This window comes from Castor canadensis, chromosome 14, assembly GCF_047511655.1.
Source record: "Castor canadensis chromosome 14, mCasCan1.hap1v2, whole genome shotgun sequence".
Classification (NCBI taxonomy): Eukaryota; Metazoa; Chordata; class Mammalia; order Rodentia; family Castoridae; genus Castor; species Castor canadensis.
Window position 1 is genome coordinate 98,445,020 of NC_133399.1, and position 18,106 is coordinate 98,463,125.

An 18,106-nucleotide genomic window follows, 5' to 3' on the forward strand; every position below is an offset into this window, starting at 1 on the left:
TTCCTGTTTTAGGACTCCTTGACCACACACTAGATTCTTCTAACCTAAACCACATCTGGGTACACAGAGCAATATCTATGGGGGAAGCTATTACCATTTTCAGGTCTAGCAAACATCTGCAGGTTGGGTGTGATGGTGCATACCAACAATCCTAGCTAGTAGAGAGGCAGAAACAAGGAAACAAGTTCAAGGCCATCTTGTGAAAAGTTGGCAAGACCCTATCTCAAAAACAAAATACAAAAGGGCCAAGGACACGGCTCAAATAATAGAGCACTTGTCAGGGAAGGAGGGAGGGAGAAAGGGAAGAAGAAAAGTGACCTCAAGCAAATCATTCAACATCTCAGCTTCCTCATCCATAAAGAGAAAGGATTAAATTCCAATCCTTGCATACCTCTAGAAATGGTCTAAACTTATATATAGCACCAGCTACCCAACCTGTCAGAACTAGCAGTGTCGACTTGCTTAATTTTATTAGTAATGGAATAATTTCACATAAAATCAGCTCAGTCTCCATGGATTTGTTTTTAATTTTCTAAGTTCAACCATCAATTCAGTATTATGGCAAATGGCAGGTTTCCACAGCATGAAGAAATGAGATACAGAAAATAACCAAAAAAATTTGAGTTTTCCTATTCATATTCAGTTCTGAGTTCAAGTTTGCTATTTAAAATAACAAAAAGCTGAGAGTGTGGTTCAATGGCAGAGCACCTGCCTAGTATGCTTGAGGTCCTGAGCTTGATCCCTACGACTGCAAAAAAAAAAAAGGAAAAAAAGGCAGATTATTAAAAACTGAGAAGGTAAATTCACTGTAACATGAAAAAATCTGAAACTATATAATTTATTTACTTTTGGAAATATTTTTCAAAAACCGGTATCATCTAGACTCACAAAAGCCTTCCTTTCTTTTGCCAACAAAGCAGTGCCAAATACTAACTTTAGTGCACAGTCCTCACTCATTTTTTTAAACACAGTCTTTATGACAGGTGGAGTTCCTGAACTTCATGAGCCAGCCTGCCATTTTAGAGGCTATAAACACAGAGTGGATGCATTATTGCAACCCTGAAGAGCAAAGAAATTAAAGGATAAAAGCATAAAATACAGGGTTATATTTTCTTCATGTCCAAGGTGGCAGAGTTCATCTGTGTATAAAACTCTCCTTCAAGTCCCTCAAAATCTCTGTGCTCAACTACAATAAACATAAGGCAGGTTTTCCCCTCAGTTCTCCACAGATCATATCCAGGTAAAACTGAAATATTTCAGGCACAGGCACACCCTACCTCCTTTCAACTCATCCAGCGTCCTTCCCTGCTTCCACTGATTAAAGTGGCTCCCTGTAGTCTCAAGTTCACTGATAACACATCAGGCACCGTCCTCCATCCCCTTCTGAACCATTAATTTAGGAAACATTTACTGAATGGCTAATTTGTCAGACAAAATCATCACCAAAGCAGACATTGTCTCTGGCATTGCAGTTTTAAAGTTTTATTTGAGTAGCCATGACCATTTCAAACAGCAATTCTAAACATGTTATTTTCAAGAAAATACAGGATGCACTAGAAACATGTAGTAGGACATATACTAGCTTAAGGCAAACAGCCTTCCTGGAGAAAGTGGCACTGAAACTGACATTGAGAATCAGGATGTTAACAGTGCTGGGGGGTAGGGGGGGAAGCAGGAATGTCCTAGGCAAGAGAATCAGACATATTTGAAAAAGCAAAAAGGTTCACTGTTGTTGAGGCCTATGGGATGGAGACTGAAATGCATAGAACTCAAAGCAGACAAAAAGAGACAACAGAGATAAGCAGCTGCCTCGGTAGGAAGGTTCCTGCTGACACCACCATTAAAACAGTTTCTCAATTTACCATAATAATATGCCAATTACCAATTATTAGAAAATAATCAGAGAGTTAAATCCATGATGTGTTATGTTAACAAGTATAATATATTAATGGGAAGGATAGCAGGGACTTTTCTAGAGACAATGCATTTGACCAGAAAAAGAACAATAAATGAAATGTCCAGGCTTTTAGACACCCAGTGAGGGAAACTGCTGGGTTTTTCAGTAATTTATCTACCTGTATTTGCTATATAAGTCACCAAAGCACTCTGCTTCTCTAGTCAGAATTATTACTAAAAAAATACATCAGTGTAACACATATACTCCATTCCATTTAAATTCTTTTGCTCACCCCAAAAGACCTAACATAGTAAGTTGAGAAAAAAAAGTAAAGGAAGAGATAGAGAACAGTACAAATAACATGATAAATTACTTGCAGATGCTGTAAAGCCAAATAGCATTAAGTAAAAAAGTAAGAACTACTAAGGTGGTCAGTTTCAAAATAAAAATAGAAAAACAAAAGCTTTATCAAACCATGAAGTACCAGTTAAAAACATAATTGAAAAGATCCCATCACCAAAAATAAAATCTCTAAAGCAGTTAGAAATAAATATGAAAATTACAGAACTAACAAAGAAAACTACAAAACTTGTGGAGAGGAGTAAATTAAAACTAAATAAACAGTGTGATGGTTAATTTTGGTTGTCAACTCAACCAGATTGATGCCTAGAAAACTGGTAAAGCACACTTCTGGATGTATCTGGGAGGGCCTTTCCAGAGAAGATTGGTATGTGATTCCAGAGAAGTGAACTGAGTGGAAAACACCTGCACCAAAAGTGGGTGGCACCATCCCATGGACTGGGGGCTCAGATGGAAGAAGAAGCAAATGAGGGCGGAAGCTCACTCATACACACTTGACTCTTCCTGAGTAGGTGTGGGTTGTATTGTTTCATTTTGATTTTTGCTGCTGCTGACACCTATGAACATCAGACTCCAGATTCTTCAGTCTGTGAAAGTGGACTTGCACAATGTCTATTCAAGGGCTTTTGGGCCTTCAGCCTCAGAGTGGGAATCTTATTCCAAAACTTCCAGCTTCTTGGTCTGAGCAGCCACCTATTTCCTGGCTCTCCTGCCTACAGACAGCTATTGTGGGACTACTCAGTCTCTGATCATGTAAACCAATCTAGTAAATCCATTTTATAATTACACACATTCTATTGGTTCTGTTCATCTGGGAACCCTGACTAATATAAGCACTATTGTCCTTCGGCAAATAGTTGATTCTCTCCCAAGTCCCTCCAAAATGTTATTTACACAATTCAATGTGAACATAAATAAAACCATAAAGAATTGGAAGAAAATTAAGTTGAATACATAATTTCTTTATAGAGGTGTCTCTAACCTTTACACTAGCAAAATTGTGATTTAATTGAGAGGTGTAGTTATATGGCAATATCACCAAGCAAAATTAAAATCACAGAAAACATCCACGTGACAAAAAACATTATCCTTCATATTCAAAGGACTTTGGGGTACCCATAAGCGAAAAATGAACACAAAAAATATCAATAAATACGCAAGACACTGTCTTGAGCATTCTAACCACTGTGTCCTGGCTGAAGAAGGTGCTCCATCCACATACCCTAAAAGGAACAAGACCCATGTATCATAAACCTTATCCTAATCTCAGCTGATTGGACCAGGAGTGACCACCTGATGACACCAATCAAATAGACTGCTCACTCCTAGACATCTGGGACAAATAATCCATGGCACTTAGATTATGTTGGGTATCCTTAAGATCAGATCAGTGGGAACTGAACTAAGTGGCAAGGCATACCAATACCAGGTAGAATATGGAGTTAAGGGAAAGCAAGAACATCTGAAAAGCAGATGGCAGAGAGCAGCAGACCCTCCACTTCTGTCTTGGCTGGGGGGGGGGGGGTGCCCGGGCCTGACTATCCTCCACACTCTGTCCTTAGAAATAAACCAGGTACCTGGGATCTTCACCCAATAACTAGCTCCAGTAGGTTTTTCAAGTCCACTTCAACCAGAGCCTGGACCATAAACAAAAAGATAAACTGGTAAGAATTAAAACATGTGGGGAAAATATTCATCCATATAAAGTTAAGGCATTCAGATAGCTTTTTCAGCTATCAAACTGGCAAACATAAAAGACACTTGATAATGCACAGTGAGGTAGGGAAGGAATACAAGCACCTGGAAGAAGTGCAAATGGATATACGTGTTCTACCTTTAAAAACTATTAAAAATGTGTGTATCACAAGAATCAGCAACTATATTTCTAAGTATTAATTTTAAGGAAATAAAAATAAATATACTACACAAACTACTTCAGGGCATCTACTGCAGTGTTATTTATAAGAACACAAAAGAAAATTAAAGATTGCTTATGAAAGTTATATCATTCATCATCTTCATGACTTTTTCATACCCTTTACCCCCTGAGTTGATTTACTAGCATCATTAACAAGTCAGCTCATGACTTTATTTAACCTACTTTTCCAATGATTTACTAAGCGCCTACCATGCACTAGAAACTCTTCTAGGCGCTGGAGACTCAGTAGTGACCAAAACACCCAAGAATGCCTGCCTGCCCTCGTGGTACTTACACTTTCAAGAAAGACAGATGATAAGTAAAATGCACAGCAGATTAACGATACGACTAAAAATAAAAAAAAGCAGGGAAAGGGAATATGAGGCTTTAGGGGAAAAAAATTCTAATTTTGGAGAAGGTAAGTATTCATCAGAAAGAAACCTTTAAAAGTATGATGTTAGGGAACTGGCTATGAGACTACCTAGGACATGAGTACTTCTGGAAGACAGATAAGCAAGGGCCACAGACCCGCCTTGTGTGTTCAACAACAGGTAAAGAAAGGGACCACTGCAACTGAAGTAGAGTGAGCAAGAAGAATGGAAGGAGATGAATTCACAGAGGTATGGGGCATGGACAGGGGCACATTGTTTAAGGACTTGTAGATCATGATAAAGACTTTTACTCCAATGAGATGGGAAGCCAATAAATTGACAGCAGACTGAAGTAAGACATAATAATAATAAAAAAAAAGGTACTGTAAAGCCAGGCATAGGGGTACATGCCTGTAATCCCAGCACTTGGGAGGCTAAAGAAGGATGATTGTAAATTCAAGGCCAGCCTGGGCTATATATCGAGACCCTGTCACAAAAAACAAACAAACAAACAAAAGAGACTGCAATAAACCATGGTTACTTGGATTATAGTGGCATCAATACTGGTAAAAGAATTTAAGTATTTTGAATTATTTTCAATGTTTTCTGAAGTAGAACTGACTAGATTTGCTGATATGTTAGATATCGAAGATCTAGTAAAATCACCTCATGTGTAAGAGGCTGGAGACTCCCAACATTTAAAAGTCTTCCAAAGAAACTGTAACATGAAATCATATATTTATGTGTTAGTTATAATTTTGTAATATCCATTAGAATAAATATGTAACTATTAAAATCAAACACACCCATTCATATATTCCCTGAAATTATGTCATATACCACAAGTGGTGTATGAACACAGCACTCACTTCAAATAAACTGGTTACATTTAGACCACAAAATATCAGCAATAACTATCTGTAATACATGTGTATGCAAACACACATACAAATGTTGGAAATACATGTACCAAAATGGTAACAATACTAATTTTCTGATGTGCTAATAGATTTTTCTTCTTTGTGTTTTATAAATTATCTTCAATGAATAGGTACTTCACTATAATCAAATTCATTTTAAGTGTACTTCAAATTGTCTTCAATGAATATGTATTTCACTTCTACAAATTAAATTCCTTTCAAGTGTTTTTTAAAACATATACATACTTCTTGATCAAATCAATCTATTTGCTTCTGAACTGATCTAATAGTAAGGGTTTAACCATACCTCCAGAACATCCAAGAGAAGAAAAAGGATTTAAGAACAAAGGTCTATAAGACACAGGCAAGGAGTTATGCTCAGAAACTAGAAATTGAATCTTAACAGTGACAGAGACTGCACATACAACCTTAAAAATCCAATGGACAGCATATCCCATGCAAAAAAAAAAAAAAAATCAAGACCCAGAAAGTAAAAGATACACATTAAATATTAATGCTCTTAAACCAGCCATGACCAAGCTATCAGTCACTTACTGGTCCAGGTGCCAGTTCTCCACTGAGACTCCAATACTCTGTGGTAAACAAGTCTCCTTAACATGTGTTGATACTATGACACCACATATCTTTACAAGCTACTCAAACACTTGCATGTAAATCTTGTCTAAAATATTACCCAGGTAAGATAAACACTGGAATGCATTATACAAAGCTCAAGAGGAGTAAGAGTAAATTCAATAAAGGTAAGAATGGGATCTGATAGAAACTGATTATGCTTCTCTACTCTGTTCTAATGTGTGATTCTCAATAGGTAAGTAGGAGTGAGTAGGTTTTTAGGTCAAACCATTTGGTTCTGGATGCTTTATTACTAACTGGCAAAAGATCATAAATGCACATAGTAAATGAAATGAGAGATTACATAAAGTCACTCTAGTCCCCTCCAAGGTTAAGAGCCTTGCTTAAGAACAAGGATGCTTTAACCTAACCTCAATCAGATCCACAACTGGCTTTATAATGTTGTACATCAGGTAGACAGCTACAAGGTAAGGGAAGTCACTCTGGGGACAAAATGATAGAGGAATAATCTAAATACTTGTCAGTTATAGACATCACGCTCCATTTCTCTAGTAAAGGGCATAATTATGAATGGTCTTGAATTATCTCATTTATCCAATAAATCACATGGCTTAGCTAGTTAATAATGTAGTGAAATCATGCAATACCACCTGACACAGCTCACAACAAATCCACCTTACAGCCCTGAGCCCTATAACGAACCTCTGCTGAAAATACTAAAGCATTAGTTTTGATTTCATGGAAAGCTACAGACTCATGATGTGCCCATGAAACATTAAGTATGACAAACTGTATAAAAGTCAGTGTTGCCTTACCATTCTTGGCAAATAAAGAACATGGATTTCCTTGGAAGGAAATATGGTGACCCTCCCTTCGTCTCTTTTGCTGAGAACATTTTTGTGATGAGTAAATCCTTATTCAATAAGTGTATCCTGTCCTTTAAACACACACACAAACATACACACACACACACACACACAAATGAAGTTGCAGGAACACCTTAAGTACATGCAAACCAAAGTTCAATTTTTGTAAAATAACAATGTTCAACAAAACAAGTAAGCCTTCAGTGAATCTATTTCAATTAACTGTATTTCCAAAAGGTTTTGCAACTAGGCCTTGTTTCTTAGTAATCAGTCTCTAAGTATTCTACAAATGAAATGGTCTTATCATATTAACGTCATGGCAGAAAACTCAAAACTTTACAACAAGCAGAAGGGAGTGGCCTTTGAAAGGGAACCATATGTCAAAACACCACTTCCTGTGCTCAGCTCTCTCCCAAACAGCTGGGGACTGCAAAAGCTTCTTGGATCCTAACCTGAGAGAATGTATGCCATTCACAAGTGTCCTGGTAGCTAAGCTCATCAGTGTGAGACATTATAAATTAATCAGAGCTGAGACAGAAAAGCCAGCTGTAGTCCAAAAATACATTTTCCCCAATGAACTTATAGGCACAGATCTCACTGGATATTTCTATACTTATAAAGGAGAACATTTCCTCAGGCATGAAAAAGGAAAGCCACCATAAGCAGTGGAGCAAAATTTTCCTCTCAAATATCCACTGTCAAAAGACAAGTTTTCTTGGCTTCTGCTTCCACATCAAAGCGTCTCCTCTTGGCCCCTCCTGGCTTTCCCTCACACAACTCCTCTGGCCCAGTAAACGTGGAGTCTCTGCCATGGCAAAGAGAGGAGGAGTGACGCGCTGCCAGCCACAGAGGAGGCATACTTCGAGGAGGAACACTTGGACTTACTTACCCAGGAAAAAATTAGAGTTTCCTCAGATGTTTCTGCAGGTTCAGTGCTTCTGGGATATACCCCTCACCACTGGCATGACCCACCTTAAGTCAGCTCAACACTGAACTCAAGTATGAATGACTTATCTCCAACTACCTTTGTGCTCTCCACACAAAGCAAGACTTCATCTTGGCAGTGCTCTCCCATGACACAGTGATGACATAAACCCACTCCACACTGTACCTTCCCTGCCTCCCACACAGCCAATGGCAGTGGACTGACATACACATGGTAGTTACTTAGCAATACTTTGTGGTTATCTCACCCACATCATTCACAGAGACAGACAATGCAGTGCCATCTCTCAGTGAAAACTTTTCTCTCCTCCCACATGCCGTAGCTCCACATAATAATTTACATTATTACATGGAGGAACAAAATACTGGCTCATGCTTAGTAGAAAGTAGTTATTCCATGGGTCTTTAAGGATCCTACTGCTAATCCCTCTGTCCTCTGGGTGTTGAGCAAAGTTACTCTGCAGTATTTCAAATGATGCCCAAGTGAAAAAGCCAGAAGAGCTTAGTGAGTACTTCAGCCACCTGAGAACATTCAACCATGTTGTTCTAAGCAACTAAGAATCATGCTCAATCACTGAGTGACAAGCTTGGGGAATGGCAGCCCAAGCATCCCAAAACAGTTGTGATGAACACACTGGCCTCCCAGATATCACCTGGCAGGGGTTGGGGGTTTATACATTATATCTTAAATGCTAACCTTAAATGAACTTTAACTGGTCTACCCAGGCTGAAATAAGCATTTCATTGGAATCCAAAACACAGACTCTACTTAATTTCACTCCACTGCCATTCAAAAGATCCAGATCAAAATGACAGCTAACATATTTTAAGCACTTTTCATGGTCTAGGTTCTGTTCTGATAATTTTATAGAAATTAAGGTATTTAATCTTCACAACAACCCTAAACAGGTATATCCATGAAGTAGGTATGTCCACTTGACAGATGGGGAAAACAAGGCACAAGGTAGCAGTGTGAAAGAGCTGACATGTATTTAGGAACCTCACTCTAACCTACTACTTGTGTGTGTATGTGTAGGGGTCTAGATGAACGTCCCTTCTACCTCTAAAATCCTACTAGTTTCTGTAGGTAAGATTGTTAGAATACTACATGCTATTTAAAAGTACTAAAACAGGAACCTAAGTACAGGATAGAAAGCGCTGTGGTTTCTGCAGGGTAAAACTAAAGCTTACAACCGAAAAGTGTCTGGTAAGCCTGTGGTGGGCAGTGACAACTCGTGCCTAAGACATAGGTGGTGCCTGAAACACTAGTGGATGGTCTAGTGGACTATTTTACATATTACAGCTTGCTAATGTGTTTACCTATACATGGGCATGCCTAGTTCAGCATAAGCACAGAGGGAGAAATGTCACGAATTCTTCCATGAGAACAAAAGTAGCACCTTAGGAGTCCTAGGGAGGCTTACAGAGTGGAACTCAGCATCTTCCCATTCAAGCTCTGACATAGGAGTTCTACTTTCAACCTGCTAGTAAAACTGGGAGCTCTTTCTTTCTTTAAAAGGTGTGATTATTGCTTATACTCTCTCTTCAACAAAATTAGAGATAAGGGCAAAATAGTTTATGTTGGGTATTGAGGTGGTGGCGGGGAGATAAGAGGGGGCAGAGTTGGTGGGGGCAGTGGGGAGAAATGACCCAAGCCTTGTATGCACATATGAATAATAAAACAATTAAAAAAAATAAAATAAAAAGAATATAAACACTAAAAAAAAAAAGGTGTCGTCATTTAAACACATGTGCACGCACACAGATGCACAGTTTTCCACTAGTGTAGAGGCGTCACTTTTAGCTGCATGAGGAGAAGGGCTCTCTGAATACTATGAGGAAATGCGAGAGGAAGTACAGGCATGCTGTGAGTGGGTGTTTTTGTCTGGGACTATTATGGATTGCCCCCAGCTAGTATCAACCAGTCATACCAGGGTGACTCAGCTATGATAAAGATTGCCAAAATTGAGACTTTAGAGCCCCTCATCCATTGTTAGTAAGAACAAACCACCTCAGGAAGCCTCAGAAAGCAAGGGTAGAAGAGTCTCCTACACTGAACTATATCACCTGGCAAAGAAACCCTGACCAACTGAGGGTAACAAAATGAACCTAATCACATGAAACAACAAAGAGTCCTCAACTCCTTACTTTGATTAATTAAAACCTAGTCTAGGCCAAGCGTGGTGGCTCACTGCTGTAATCCAACTACTCATGAGACGGAGATCTAGATGATCACAATCAAGGCCAACATGAGCAAAAGTGAGACTTCATCTCAACCAATAAGCTAGGCGTGATGGCATAAACCTGCCATCCCAGTTACACAGGAGGCATAGGTAGGAGGATCATGGTCCAAAACTTCAAGATCCTATTCAAAAAATAATGTACAAAGGGCTGCAGGCATGGCTCAAGTGGTGGAGTGCCTGCCTAACAAGCAAGAGGTTCTGAATTTAAACCCCAGCACCACAAATAAACAAAAAAACCCTACTCTATTTCTAAACAGAATATTGAAGAAAAATGAAGATGCCGAAAAGGAAGAAGAGGCGGTAAGAGAAACTCCTCCCACTAGTCACAGAGCAGAATGGAAATGGAAGGCTCCTCTGCAATTTCCAAGGCCAACAACCCTGCATTATGTCACTGTCCTCCCATGTTCATCAGTATTTCCAATGTCTTAGAATAGCAAAAAGGAAGAAGAACCTGGAGCCCACTGCCTGACACACAGTGAGACCTGAATCTGTAGACTGAGGGCCACACTGACTAGCATGGCCCACACCAAAAGAGCAACTTGGACCAAAACCATGGCTACCGTACTACACAGCATCACTATCTGAATTCCTTAAAACCCAAATCACCCCAAGCCTCCACAGCTGCAAAGTCTACATGCCTCATTATAATCCTCTCATGGTACAAAAACTAAATAGAGCCAGGTGCTGGTGGCTCTCGCCTATAATCCTAGCTACTCAGGAGGCAGAGATCAGGAGGATCAAGGTTCAAGGTCAGCCCAGGCAAACAGTTCTCGAGACCCTAGCTTGAGAAAACCCATCACGAAAAAAGGACTGCTTGAGTAGCTCAAGATGCAGGCCCCAGTACCATACACACACACAAAAAAAAAACTAAATAGTTTAAATAGTTTATATTAAAATGCATCTGGGGCTTAAATGGAAAAAAAGTTCTTTGATTCTCATTCAGAGCAATCTGGATATTTGGTTTTGTTTTAAAATGAATAGCTCTTTAAAAACTGGGTAGTCTTTGTGGGGCATGGTGGTATACACCTGTAAACCCAGAATTTGGGAGGCTTAGGCGGTACAATTGTGTATCAAAGCCAGCCTCAGCTATATAATGATTTTAAGGCTAGCCTAGGCTACATGGTAAAATCTTGTGTCAAAAAAAAATTTTTGTATAGTTTTACTAATATACAGACTGTTAATATTAAGTCAAAGAGAGCACTTTGGCAAAAGTTTTAGATATAAATAGCTATTAGGGAAGTAGAGGACACATGTGGTAGCACACACTTATAGTACCAACTACTCAATAGGCTGAGACTGAAAGTTCACTAAGCCCAGGAGATATAAGCCAGTTTGTGCAACAAAGCAAGACCATCTCTCTAAAGTAAATAATAATAAAATAAAAAATTAGATATCAAGGAATGAGTATGCTAACTAAGGAAAGCCTCATAGGATGTTAAGTAACAGGTGCCTTCCTCAGATTTTCCCTTTTCCCAGAACACGTGGAATCAGACATGGATTTTTCTTGAGCACTTGAGCACAAACCTATAAATTTTCCTATTCTACCTTTTATAAGGCCATATTCAGTTTTCCTGTTGTGTTCTTTCCATCATGTTCCACTCAAGAAGTCTCTTTCTGCTATAGTTGTTAAAGCCATCAGAAAGGTACAGGAACCCATTATCAAGTCACTGCGCTAGGCAGACAGGTTGCAGGATGAGAACTAGAATCACCGCATCTCAAAATTTGAGCCGGAGAATCAACACTATGTGAGCTTCCCCATTTCTCCTTCCCCCACCTCCATAATAACAAAGACACTGCAGAGAACTCTGTTTTGCTCTTTCCTCTGCTAATCACTTCTTTGAAGTATAGTGTCAATCCTCACCCAGTAGTACTGACCCCAGAATACCAAACAGGTACAAAGTACAGAAGAGAAGAAAAGAAGTATGCAATTGTTCTCCATTGCTACAGAGCTTCGCAATCTGGGAAATAAGATAAAAAAGCAGGGTGAAATGGAAGGTATACTCAAGTACTGATGCTGCTGGCTGACATTTACTGTGTACTTACGAGTTCCAGACACTGTGTTAAGCACTTTGTAAACACTGTCTAAATTGATCCTTATATCAACTCTAGGAAGTATGTATTACTGTTCCTATTTTACAAAGCACAAGAGGGGTCTTGCACAAAGCAATACTGTCAGGAAATGGCCATATTAAGCTATGAAGGCAATAATCTTGTTAAAATTAAAAAAAAAAAATCCTGGGTCCTAACCTCTTAAGATGCTACACATTGCATAGGATTTGGCCCTATAGGATAGCTATCTAGCAGCTAGCTTGATGGAATTCTATTTGTGGGAAGAGTTCCATTAATATCCTTTAACTCATATATAAGTTATCCATAATTATCTAAGAGCTACATCTTCCCAGGGGAAAAACTAGAGTTCTCATAATTATTCTTCACATATGAAGATATCACAAAAAGAAAGGAAGTAAAGGAAGTTCCCCCTCATCCTTTGGGTCCCCCAAGAATTCTAAGTAGGTTAAATTTTCCTATAAGCTGACCTCTTTCAAATTTTAGTCCATGCATAATAATTAATAATTTGACATAGCATACTTCTATCTTCTATATAAGTGAAAACTTCTATAATGATACAAAATTTTCAATGATTCCTGTGGGATCTAATATCCTTTCTCTCATTAAAGCCATATATGTAAACAACTTAAAAGTATACTTCATCTTGGCTAAATATGATCCTCTTTCATATTTATCCCTTCTATTTTCTGTATCTTTCAACACAAACTACACTGAGATTGAATCACTTCCACTGAGGGCACTCTGAAGCTAGGAAAATCAAAATAGAACACACTGGATTGTCTGCAATTTCAATCAAAACCCCTACTGCACCTGAAATAGGATAGACTGCTTTCACCGGGAAAAATAAGATTTATTCCTAGAAAGGTTGGAAGCACAAAAACAACTTATAAGGAAAACTGTTCACTAGCAGCACTCCCATGCAGTGGAACATTTTAATCAGGACAAAAACTGTATAGTCAAATTCTAGAATAAGCTACTTGGCATAGCATTTACTTTGGGTATAAAGAAAATGACGTCATTAGAGTTGGGTTCTGAAACAACTGTACCATACAAAGCTTGTTACAATGACCAGTTCATTCTGCATGGTGGGAAAGGCTTTGCACTCAAATCTAGTAATGTGTAGCCATGGATGTCTCAAAGTATGTCATATGACTTCACAAACTGGCTTACACTTTCTGAAATCTTGTTATATTAATAGAATAGTTTTATGAGTAATGTCTTTCTAAAGTAAAAAGATCATTAAGATAAAAAATGTTATTTTTTAAGAATATTTCCTCAAATGCAAACAGCCTGGTTCATTATTACCATTTTGATTTGCAGTTCTATTATTCCTACAAGCCTGCAGCACCTACACAGACAGTATCTGTGGCGGGGTGGGTGACATCAGTAGTGAGCTAGAGAAGTCCTGCCATATCCTGGAGTAGACAGGGTCTCCTGGGCCTTTAGCAGCTGCACCATCCATCCCACTGACACAATGTTCTTTGTGCTCCAGATGTAGTGACATAAGCAGAGAGGCACATTCTCCTCAGTCATCACTTCCTGAGTGCAGCAAAGGGTTCAGAAGGCAGATCCTTCTACACTGAGGGTGCCCTGAAGCCATATCAAACCTTGCTATAATCATGCTATCATACAGATGGGGGACACCTGAACCTCTGACTTTCTCTTCTCCCTCCCTGCTGCCCATGGTGAAGCCTCCCAGGTCTTGTAACTATGCCAATTAGGAATAATGCAGAAGAAGGAAACTCAGATGAAGCAACTGGTCACTGAATCTAAGAATCTGATATAAGACTGAAACTTGTTTTGAAGAAAACATAAAAACATTTAGCACAATCATGGAGCACTTGCATAGCATGTGCAAGGCCCTGGGTTCAAACCCTAGGACCACATGTTTAAGAAAAAGAAATCCTCTTCATCTCTGTGGACCATCAGCACAGATAACTAAACGCACTGGTAATAATCTCCACTCACATTGCTCCTGTTCACCTGGGTCAGTGGCATGAGCCTAAAGACAGGCATTCCTCAGAACGGAGTGGAGTAGTACCTTCAATGAGACAGAGTGAACTTCAAACTCAAGGCAATTTGCCATCTCCAAAGTTGCCTTGTGGAACCAAAAAAGGAAAGAAAAATTTTTTCAGATTCCCTCAAGAACAGAAAATACTCTTAATAAGCAATTCAATACATGCACTGAACCTAATCAGGAGGAGCACAAATGTCTTGATTGTATTCAAGAAAACAAAAGCAAATAACTCCCTAGAGAAACACCAATGCTGGCTGCTGACCCTCACTCCAAGGGCCAAGTGCATAAGCAGGCCCTTCAACCTGAAGGTAAACAGACATTCATACACAGGCTGTGGGGTTCAGCGTCCTTGAGGCTTCTGTTGAGGAAGAAGAAAAACAACAGAAAGGGAAAGAAAGGCTTCTCCAATATCCTGCAAGGAGAGGTTTTCTTTATGGAGGTACAGACAGTTCAAATGTTCCACTGCCCTAGTGGGGAGCTTGGTGTGAGAAGCATGAATATTTCTGGAAGGTATGCTCCTAGCACAGAGTGCCAGACTGCTGATATCTTGGTAAGTAAGTGCCAAAATTAGTATACTGACCAAAAGGAACAATCAATGTTAAAACATTCTGTGGTTAGCTGGACTTGGTGCTGTGAAAAAATTAAGCACCTCCGCTGTCAGAGAGGTTGTAGGCTCTACACAAGGCATCTGCAAAACGCACACAGTCCTAACATCTTTACCCTCCTCATTGCCACTTCACTCTTTATTGAAGAAGAGGAAAATTATAAGTTCATGACTGACTCTAGGGGGAAAAAAAAAAAACCCAAGTGTTGCCTATCCTCACAATCTCTTTTTAAAGATAAGATCTTCTCAGAAATAGGTGACATGCCCTAAGTTAGAGAGCTAATGTGAAATACAAGAAAAAGGTCTGCTCCAACTGCTACTTCAAGCTTCATGCTGTCTTCTGCCATTTTGTTTGTTTGAGATAGGGTCTCGCTGTATAGCCCAAGCTAGCCTCAAACTCTTGATCCTCTGCCTCAGTGTCCCAAGTGCTGAGATTATAGGGATAGAGCACTACTCCCATCTCTGTCTCCTTCAATCGTAAAGGGAATATCTTTTCTCCTAGGTATACAGCCTACAATACTGATGGCCTGCATAACTTAGAATTAAGAGAGAACTGCCCATTTCCTACATGCAGTGCTGTGGGTCACACTCCTGCCTTCCTGTGAGAACAAGGACATCCCAAAAAGGGTTGAAGACACAGCCATCTGTCAATCACCTCAGCCAAGGAAAGAAGACAATAGTCATCTCCTGCCCCTGCACTCTCCTTCCAGGAAAAGGTGCAACTGGGGTTTCAAAATGAGTAATTCAAAGCAGTCAACCAGGACTAAGGAAAAGTTACTTGTAGATATTGCTTCCATGGAAGAACAAGGCAAAAGTTAACCAACACAGGAAGCCTAAACAAGGCTGTCAAAGAGTGGAAAGTGCTCCTCCCTCCACGTGCTCTCCACCCTAAAAAATGGGCAAACCACAAGTATCACTGCTAATTTTTTGCTGTGTACTACTGCTCTAATTCCAGTGTCCTCAATTTTTCAATCTGTACTGTATATAAGATACTGATTGGTCACAGAAAGCTCACGTAAGGAGCCAGAATAGTATGATTTCTGAAACAAACAGCATCAGAGCACCAGCAGGATAGCTACTGGTCCCATAATACACAAGATCTGAAAAACAGGGTTCTTTGTTTTGTTTTTTGGCAGTATGGGGGTTTGAACTCAAAGCCTTGCACTTAAAAGGCAGGCGCTCTACCATTTGAACTACTCCTCCAGCCCCAAGATCTGAAAAATAGAAACCCTATTTCCTGCTAACTATAATGACACTTCCCCTAAAAGTTAAAAAATTCTATCTGCAACCAAGTTGATGTATAGTTCTAATCAGACAGACTTCAGATATGTTTCCATAAAACTGAATCCAACACAAGATAAAAATTACTTCTACACTTGCCAACAATGGGTAGATTCTGATACTTAATACATACTGGGTATGGAACCCCACCCTTGGCCTGCAACCTAGCTTCTGCAGATGGATCTCCTCAGCCTCTTACAAGCCCTGGCCACATGGCTGTACAGCCCTGAGGCCTCCCAGAAAGACCTGGGTGCCACGGAAAGATACAGCTAACTCAGGATAAGGGCCAGCTCCCACCAGACTGAGAGGCAGCATGTACTAGTGAGGGTTAAACTTCCGAGGCTCAAACAAAAGTGCCGCCTGTCTTCTCTCCTATCAGAATTTTGGAAACAGTCTTGTGCATATGTGGTGGTGGATGCCTATTTCTGTTTAACCTAAATTTCCCATTATAATATTCTGTCACTAAAAATGTTTCTTCGCTTTCAAATAAACAGTTACTTTCGCTGGACTGGGTTGTAAAACCTGTACTGCTTACCACTTGTGGAACCCTAGAATGGCTAATAAACTCATCCCGGGTTCCAGCAGAACATACAAAACACAGCACCCCACAGAAAAGGTGGGTTTTAAGGCCTAGGATGTTACCTGTTGTTATGTAAAAAATGTACCCAATGCTATTCTTTGGCTATGTTTCAGGAGGATACTTTGTGGTTCCTTTTTAAGCTTTAGAAAATGCTCAGCTATACAGTTTCCACAGTAAAGGTGAGTTCAAAGTCAGCTTCCCAAGATCAAGATGCCAAAGATCAAGGCCAAACCTACCTTATATCAAGTTCACTCCTAAGTTAACTCTTCTTATCTTTTACACTTGTCACTTACATCCCCATCTCCAATCCTGAAGCAGCACTTACACATCTAGCTATGAATGGGTATTAAAACACATTCAAGATAAGTATCTTCTGATTTAGCAAGAACAATATAAGAGGAATAAGCCACTGTCCTCTGAATAATCCAACAGGGTAAACAAATCCTTAGAGCATGCTGCAGTCTATCTAGCATCTTTACATGCACTATTTTATTCCCTGTCACAAGTTCCATTTTGCAAGTAAAGAAATCGAGGACCAAAAAAGTCTTGCCAAGGCCACAGCTGGTAAACAGCAAGACTGAAAGTTGAGCCTGATCTTCCAACTCCATGTTTCACGTACCGCTTCCTACACTACCCCACCCAATGCTGTTGAAGCCAAACCTAACAGCAGACCAAAGGGCTGACTGAACCACACCCTCAGGCTAGCTAAACAATGACTAAAATCCTTGCTGGAACCCAACAAAGGCTCTGCTACCCCAGAACTTCAGGACTGAGGACTCTCAGGGCAGCCTGAAACCCAACTCTGTGCTGAGAGAACTGAGCCCCTAGCTATTCTCCAGGAACACAAGCTGACCAGTAACCCATCACAGCCTGGCTAGGGCTGGACCTGTCAAACACATCAGGCTGTGGGTGACACAACCCAGCTGTGCAAGCAACTCCCTTCAAGGTTGCTCCTGAACATTCCAGACCCTGCAGAACCTGAAGGAGGGACCAAGCTGTGCAGGGAGCTGGCAAACCTAACAGAAGTTTCCATACCACATTTGTACTTTCACACCAGGAAGGCAGTTTCAAATAAAGTCCCAAAGAACTGTATAGACTATGCCTTGCAAGGGACACACTAGGAATAGCCAATCGAGGTCCCTTTGGGGGGCGGGAACATAGGAATTTCAATTTGAATATTTGCCAATATTTACTATATTCCTTTCATAAATAATATTTTTGAAATTGGATTAAAATTAATCAGCTATAAGGATTATACCCTACTCTGGAAAGTTAGAAGGTATGAAGAGAAACTGACATTAGATGACATAAAATAGTAACACGTGGAACTTATTTTTAAAATTTTAGGAATACCATCTAGACATAAAACCTTTGCAAAGCATAACAGAGTAACAGACCTACCATAAATTGTATGAAACTTTGCCTTCACTGTAACAGAAG

The 18,106-nt window shown here is 39.7% G+C and overlaps 1 protein-coding gene across 9 annotated transcripts in view; it reads right to left on the minus strand.

The window, feature by feature from the left end:
• The window catches only part of Psd3 (pleckstrin and Sec7 domain containing 3), a 498,369-nt gene that overhangs the window by 270,582 nt on the left and 209,681 nt on the right, over positions 1 to 18,106 (minus strand). Inside the window, exon 1 of one of the 9 annotated variants that reach the window (XM_074055093.1) lies at positions 7,816 to 8,174. The exons of the other annotated variants lie outside the window; for them this stretch is intronic. The gene's annotated coding sequence lies outside the window, so the exon portion shown is untranslated. Of the gene's footprint in view, positions 1 to 7,815; positions 8,175 to 18,106 lie in introns of those variants that run through there. 9 annotated transcript variants of the gene reach the window in all.